We start from the raw sequence: 8,421 nt of genomic DNA on the forward strand, positions 1-8,421 counted from the left end.
AAGCACAGTACAGAGCTCTTCCCCTTGGTTCTCCTCCTCACACTGTACCTGTGTAATGTATAGGTGCACAGTACAGAGCTCTTCCCCTTGGTTCTCCTCCTCACACTGTACCTGTGTAATGTATAGGGGCACAGTACAGAGCTCTTCCCCTTGGTTCTCTTCCTCACACTGTACCTGTGTAATGTATAGGGGCACAGTACAGAGCTCTTCCCCTTGGTTCTCCTCCTCACACTGTACCTGTGTAATGTATAGAAGCACAGTACAGAGCTCTTCCCCTTGGTTCTCCTCCTCACACTGTACCTGTGTAATGTATAGAAGCACAGTACAGAGCTCTTCCCCTTGGTTCTCCTCCTCACACTGTACCTGTGTAATGTATAGGTGCACAGTACCGAGCTCTTCCCCTTGGTTCTCCTCCTCACACTGTACCTGTGTAATGTATAGGGGCACAGTACAGAGCTCTTCCCCTTGGTTCTCCTCCTCACACTGTACCTGTGTAATGTATAGGTGCACAGTACAGAGCTCTTCCCCTTGGCTCTCCTCCTCACACTGTACCTGTGTAATGTATAGAAGCACAGTACAGAGCTCTTCCCCTTGGTTCTCCTCCTCACACTGTACCTGTGTAATGTATAGGTGCACAGTACAGAGCTCTTCCCCTTGGTTCTCCTCCTCACACTGTACCTGTGTAATGTATAGGGGCACAGTACAGAGCTCTTCCCCTTGGTTCTCCTCCTCACACTGTACCTGTGTAATGTATAGGGGCACAGTACAGAGCTCTTCCCCTTGGTTCTCCTCCTCACACTGTACCTGTGTAATGTATAGGGGCACAGTACAGAGCTCTTCCCCTTGGTTCTCCTCCTCACACTGTACCTGTGTAATGTATAGGGGCACAGTACAGAGCTCTTCCCCTTGGTTCTCCTCCTCACACTGTACCTGTGTAATGTATAGAAGCACAGTACAGAGCTCTTCCCCTTGGTTCTCCTCCTCACACTGTACCTGTGTAATGTATAGAAGCACAGTACAGAGCTCTTCCCCTTGGTTCTCCTCCTCACACTGTACCTGTGTAATGTATAGGTGCACAGTACCGAGCTCTTCCCCTTGGTTCTCCTCCTCACACTGTACCTGTGTAATGTATAGGGGCACAGTACAGAGCTCTTCCCCTTGGTTCTCCTCCTCACACTGTACCTGTGTAATGTATAGGTGCACAGTACAGAGCTCTTCCCCTTGGCTCTCCTCCTCACACTGTACCTGTGTAATGTATAGAAGCACAGTACAGAGCTCTTCCCCTTGGTTCTCCTCCTCACACTGTACCTGTGTAATGTATAGGTGCACAGTACAGAGCTCTTCCCCTTGGTTCTCCTCCTCACACTGTACCTGTGTAATGTATAGGGGCACAGTACAGAGCTCTTCCCCTTGGTTCTCCTCCTCACACTGTACCTGTGTAATGTATAGGGGCACAGTACAGAGCTCTTCCCCTTGGTTCTCCTCCTCACACTGTACCTGTGTAATGTATAGGGGCACAGTACAGAGCTCTTCCCCTTGGTTCTCCTCCTCACACTGTACCTGTGTAATGTATAGGGGCACAGTACAGAGCTCTTCCCCTTGGTTCTCCTCCTCACACTGTACCTGTGTAATGTATAGAAGCACAGTACAGAGCTCTTCCCCTTGGTTCTCCTCCTCACACTGTACCTGTGTAATGTATAGGTGCACAGTACAGAGCTCTTCCCCTTGGTTCTCCTCCTCACACTGTACCTGTGTAATGTATAGGGGCACAGTACAGAGCTCTTCCCCTTGGTTCTCTTCCTCACACTGTACCTGTGTAATGTATAGGGGCACAGTACAGAGCTCTTCCCCTTGGTTCTCCTCCTCACACTGTACCTGTGTAATGTATAGAAGCACAGTACAGAGCTCTTCCCCTTGGCTCTCCTCCTCACACTGTACCTGTGTAATGTATAGAAGCACAGTACAGAGCTCTTCCCCTTGGTTCTCCTCCTCACACTGTACCTGTGTAATGTATAGGTGCACAGTACAGAGCTCTTCCCCTTGGTTCTCCTCCTCACACTGTACCTGTGTAATGTATAGGGGCACAGTACAGAGCTCTTCCCCTTGGTTCTCCTCCTCACACTGTACCTGTGTAATGTATAGGGGCACAGTACAGAGCTCTTCCCCTTGGTTCTCCTCCTCACACTGTACCTGTGTAATGTATAGGGGCACAGTACAGAGCTCTTCCCCTTGGTTCTCCTCCTCACACTGTACCTGTGTAATGTATAGGGGCACAGTACAGAGCTCTTCCCCTTGGTTCTCCTCCTCACACTGTACCTGTGTAATGTATAGAAGCACAGTACAGAGCTCTTCCCCTTGGTTCTCCTCCTCACACTGTACCTGTGTAATGTATAGGTGCACAGTACAGAGCTCTTCCCCTTGGTTCTCCTCCTCACACTGTACCTGTGTAATGTATAGGGGCACAGTACAGAGCTCTTCCCCTTGGTTCTCTTCCTCACACTGTACCTGTGTAATGTATAGGGGCACAGTACAGAGCTCTTCCCCTTGGTTCTCCTCCTCACACTGTACCTGTGTAATGTATAGAAGCACAGTACAGAGCTCTTCCCCTTGGTTCTCCTCCTCACACTGTACCTGTGTAATGTATAGGTGCACAGTACCGAGCTCTTCCCCTTGGTTCTCCTCCTCACACTGTACCTGTGTAATGTATAGGGGCACAGTACAGAGCTCTTCCCCTTGGTTCTCCTCCTCACACTGTACCTGTGTAATGTATAGGGGCACAGTACAGAGCTCTTCCCCTTGGTTCTCCTCCTCACACTGTACCTGTGTAATGTATAGGGGCACAGTACAGAGCTCTTTCCCTTGGTTCTCCTCCTCACACTGTACCTGTGTAATGTATAGGTGCACAGTACAGAGCTCTTCCCCTTGGCTCTCCTCCTCACACTGTACCTGTGTAATGTATAAGGGCACAGTACAGAGCTCTTTCCCTTGGTTCTCCTCCTCACACTGTACCTGTGTAATGTATAGGTGCACAGTACAGAGCTCTTCCCCTTGGCTCTCCTCCTCACACTGTACCTGTGTAATGTATAGGGGCACAATGCACAGCTCTTCCCCTTGGTTCTCCTCCTCACACTGTACCTGTGTAATGTATAGGGGCACAGTACAGAGCTCTTCCCCTTGGTTCTCCTCCTCACACTGTACCTGTGTAATGTATAGGGGCACAGTACAGAGCTCTTCCCCTTGGTTCTCTTCCTCACACTGTACCTGTGTAATGTATAGGGGCACAGTACAGAGCTCTTCCCCTTGGTTCTCCTCCTCACACTGTACCTGTGTAATGTATAGGGGCACAGTACAGAGCTCTTCCCCTTGGTTCTCCTCCTCACACTGTACCTGTGTAATGTATAGGTGCACAGTACAGAGCTCTTCCCCTTGGCTCTCCTCCTCACACTGTACCTGTGTAATGTATAAAAGCACAGTACAGAGCTCTTCCCCTTGGTTCTCCTCCTCACACTGTACCTGTGTAATGTATAGGTGCACAGTACAGAGCTCTTCCCCTTGGTTCTCCTCCTCACACTGTACCTGTGTAATGTATAGGGGCACAGTACAGAGCTCTTCCCCTTGGTTCTCCTCCTCACACTGTACCTGTGTAATGTATAGGGGCACAGTACAGAGCTCTTCCCCTTGGTTCTCCTCCTCACACTGTACCTGTGTAATGTATAGGGGCACAGTACAGAGCTCTTCCCCTTGGTTCTCTTCCTCACACTGTACCTGTGTAATGTATAGGGGCACAGTACAGAGCTCTTCCCCTTGGTTCTCCTCCTCACACTGTACCTGTGTAATGTATAGAAGCACAGTACAGAGCTCTTCCCCTTGGCTCTCCTCCTCACACTGTACCTGTGTAATGTATAGAAGCACAGTACAGAGCTCTTCCCCTTGGTTCTCCTCCTCACACTGTACCTGTGTAATGTATAGGTGCACAGTACAGAGCTCTTCCCCTTGGTTCTCCTCCTCACACTGTACCTGTGTAATGTATAGGGGCACAGTACAGAGCTCTTCCCCTTGGTTCTCCTCCTCACACTGTACCTGTGTAATGTATAGGGGCACAGTACAGAGCTCTTCCCCTTGGTTCTCCTCCTCACACTGTACCTGTGTAATGTATAGGGGCACAGTACAGAGCTCTTCCCCTTGGTTCTCCTCCTCACACTGTACCTGTGTAATGTATAGGGGCACAGTACAGAGCTCTTCCCCTTGGTTCTCCTCCTCACACTGTACCTGTGTAATGTATAGAAGCACAGTACAGAGCTCTTCCCCTTGGTTCTCCTCCTCACACTGTACCTGTGTAATGTATAGGTGCACAGTACAGAGCTCTTCCCCTTGGTTCTCCTCCTCACACTGTACCTGTGTAATGTATAGGGGCACAGTACAGAGCTCTTCCCCTTGGTTCTCTTCCTCACACTGTACCTGTGTAATGTATAGGGGCACAGTACAGAGCTCTTCCCCTTGGTTCTCCTCCTCACACTGTACCTGTGTAATGTATAGAAGCACAGTACAGAGCTCTTCCCCTTGGTTCTCCTCCTCACACTGTACCTGTGTAATGTATAGGTGCACAGTACCGAGCTCTTCCCCTTGGTTCTCCTCCTCACACTGTACCTGTGTAATGTATAGGGGCACAGTACAGAGCTCTTCCCCTTGGTTCTCCTCCTCACACTGTACCTGTGTAATGTATAGGGGCACAGTACAGAGCTCTTCCCCTTGGTTCTCCTCCTCACACTGTACCTGTGTAATGTATAGGGGCACAGTACAGAGCTCTTTCCCTTGGTTCTCCTCCTCACACTGTACCTGTGTAATGTATAGGTGCACAGTACAGAGCTCTTCCCCTTGGCTCTCCTCCTCACACTGTACCTGTGTAATGTATAAGGGCACAGTACAGAGCTCTTTCCCTTGGTTCTCCTCCTCACACTGTACCTGTGTAATGTATAGGTGCACAGTACAGAGCTCTTCCCCTTGGCTCTCCTCCTCACACTGTACCTGTGTAATGTATAGGGGCACAATGCACAGCTCTTCCCCTTGGTTCTCCTCCTCACACTGTACCTGTGTAATGTATAGGGGCACAGTACAGAGCTCTTCCCCTTGGTTCTCCTCCTCACACTGTACCTGTGTAATGTATAGGGGCACAGTACAGAGCTCTTCCCCTTGGTTCTCTTCCTCACACTGTACCTGTGTAATGTATAGGGGCACAGTACAGAGCTCTTCCCCTTGGTTCTCCTCCTCACACTGTACCTGTGTAATGTATAGGGGCACAGTACAGAGCTCTTCCCCTTGGTTCTCCTCCTCACACTGTACCTGTGTAATGTATAGGTGCACAGTACAGAGCTCTTCCCCTTGGCTCTCCTCCTCACACTGTACCTGTGTAATGTATAGAAGCACAGTACAGAGCTCTTCCCCTTGGTTCTCCTCCTCACACTGTACCTGTGTAATGTATAGGTGCACAGTACAGAGCTCTTCCCCTTGGTTCTCCTCCTCACACTGTACCTGTGTAATGTATAGGGGCACAGTACAGAGCTCTTCCCCTTGGTTCTCCTCCTCACACTGTACCTGTGTAATGTATAGGGGCACAGTACAGAGCTCTTCCCCTTGGTTCTCCTCCTCACACTGTACCTGTGTAATGTATAGGGGCACAGTACAGAGCTCTTCCCCTTGGTTCTCCTCCTCACACTGTACCTGTGTAATGTATAGGGGCACAGTACAGAGCTCTTCCCCTTGGTTCTCCTCCTCACACTGTACCTGTGTAATGTATAGAAGCACAGTACAGAGCTCTTCCCCTTGGTTCTCCTCCTCACACTGTACCTGTGTAATGTATAGGTGCACAGTACAGAGCTCTTCCCCTTGGTTCTCCTCCTCACACTGTACCTGTGTAATGTATAGGGGCACAGTACAGAGCTCTTCCCCTTGGTTCTCTTCCTCACACTGTACCTGTGTAATGTATAGGGGCACAGTACAGAGCTCTTCCCCTTGGTTCTCCTCCTCACACTGTACCTGTGTAATGTATAGAAGCACAGTACAGAGCTCTTCCCCTTGGTTCTCCTCCTCACACTGTACCTGTGTAATGTATAGAAGCACAGTACAGAGCTCTTCCCCTTGGTTCTCCTCCTCACACTGTACCTGTGTAATGTATAGGTGCACAGTACCGAGCTCTTCCCCTTGGTTCTCCTCCTCACACTGTACCTGTGTAATGTATAGGGGCACAGTACAGAGCTCTTCCCCTTGGTTCTCCTCCTCACACTGTACCTGTGTAATGTATAGGTGCACAGTACAGAGCTCTTCCCCTTGGCTCTCCTCCTCACACTGTACCTGTGTAATGTATAGAAGCACAGTACAGAGCTCTTCCCCTTGGTTCTCCTCCTCACACTGTACCTGTGTAATGTATAGGTGCACAGTACAGAGCTCTTCCCCTTGGTTCTCCTCCTCACACTGTACCTGTGTAATGTATAGGGGCACAGTACAGAGCTCTTCCCCTTGGTTCTCCTCCTCACACTGTACCTGTGTAATGTATAGGGGCACAGTACAGAGCTCTTCCCCTTGGTTCTCCTCCTCACACTGTACCTGTGTAATGTATAGGGGCACAGTACAGAGCTCTTCCCCTTGGTTCTCCTCCTCACACTGTACCTGTGTAATGTATAGAAGCACAGTACAGAGCTCTTCCCCTTGGTTCTCCTCCTCACACTGTACCTGTGTAATGTATAGGTGCACAGTACAGAGCTCTTCCCCTTGGTTCTCCTCCTCACACTGTACCTGTGTAATGTATAGGGGCACAGTACAGAGCTCTTCCCCTTGGTTCTCTTCCTCACACTGTACCTGTGTAATGTATAGGGGCACAGTACAGAGCTCTTCCCCTTGGTTCTCCTCCTCACACTGTACCTGTGTAATGTATAGAAGCACAGTACAGAGCTCTTCCCCTTGGTTCTCCTCCTCACACTGTACCTGTGTAATGTATAGAAGCACAGTACAGAGCTCTTCCCCTTGGTTCTCCTCCTCACACTGTACCTGTGTAATGTATAGGTGCACAGTACCGAGCTCTTCCCCTTGGTTCTCCTCCTCACACTGTACCTGTGTAATGTATAGGGGCACAGTACAGAGCTCTTCCCCTTGGTTCTCCTCCTCACACTGTACCTGTGTAATGTATAGGTGCACAGTACAGAGCTCTTCCCCTTGGCTCTCCTCCTCACACTGTACCTGTGTAATGTATAGAAGCACAGTACAGAGCTCTTCCCCTTGGTTCTCCTCCTCACACTGTACCTGTGTAATGTATAGGTGCACAGTACAGAGCTCTTCCCCTTGGTTCTCCTCCTCACACTGTACCTGTGTAATGTATAGGGGCACAGTACAGAGCTCTTCCCCTTGGTTCTCCTCCTCACACTGTACCTGTGTAATGTATAGGGGCACAGTACAGAGCTCTTCCCCTTGGTTCTCCTCCTCACACTGTACCTGTGTAATGTATAGGGGCACAGTACAGAGCTCTTCCCCTTGGTTCTCCTCCTCACACTGTACCTGTGTAATGTATAGGGGCACAGTACAGAGCTCTTCCCCTTGGTTCTCCTCCTCACACTGTACCTGTGTAATGTATAGAAGCACAGTACAGAGCTCTTCCCCTTGGTTCTCCTCCTCACACTGTACCTGTGTAATGTATAGGTGCACAGTACAGAGCTCTTCCCCTTGGTTCTCCTCCTCACACTGTACCTGTGTAATGTATAGGGGCACAGTACAGAGCTCTTCCCCTTGGTTCTCTTCCTCACACTGTACCTGTGTAATGTATAGGGGCACAGTACAGAGCTCTTCCCCTTGGTTCTCCTCCTCACACTGTACCTGTGTAATGTATAGGGGCACAGTACAGAGCTCTTCCCCTTGGTTCTCCTCCTCACACTGTACCTGTGTAATGTATAGGGGCACAGTACAGAGCTCTTCCCCTTGGTTCTCCTCCTCACACTGTACCTGTGTAATGTATAGGGGCACAGTACAGAGCTCTTCCCCTTGGTTCTCCTCCTCACACTGTACCTGTGTAATGTATAGGGGCACAGTACAGAGCTCTTCCCCTTGGTTCTCCTCCTCACACTGTACCTGTGTAATGTATAGAAGCACAGTACAGAGCTCTTCCCCTTGGTTCTCCTCCTCACACTGTACCTGTGTAATGTATAGGTGCACAGTACAGAGCTCTTCCCCTTGGTTCTCCTCCTCACACTGTACCTGTGTAATGTATAGGGGCACAGTACAGAGCTCTTCCCCTTGGTTCTCTTCCTCACACTGTACCTGTGTAATGTATAGGGGCACAGTACAGAGCTCTTCCCCTTGGTTCTCCTCCTCACACTGTACCTGTGTAATGTATAGAAGCACAGTACAGAGCTCTTCCCCTTGGTTCTCCTCCTCACA

This window comes from Phyllobates terribilis, unplaced genomic scaffold (genome assembly GCF_046119375.1).
Source record: "Phyllobates terribilis strain yellow unplaced genomic scaffold, ASM4611937v1 Scaffold_2__4_contigs__length_985480577, whole genome shotgun sequence".
NCBI lineage: Eukaryota > Metazoa > Chordata > Amphibia > Anura > Dendrobatidae > Phyllobates > Phyllobates terribilis.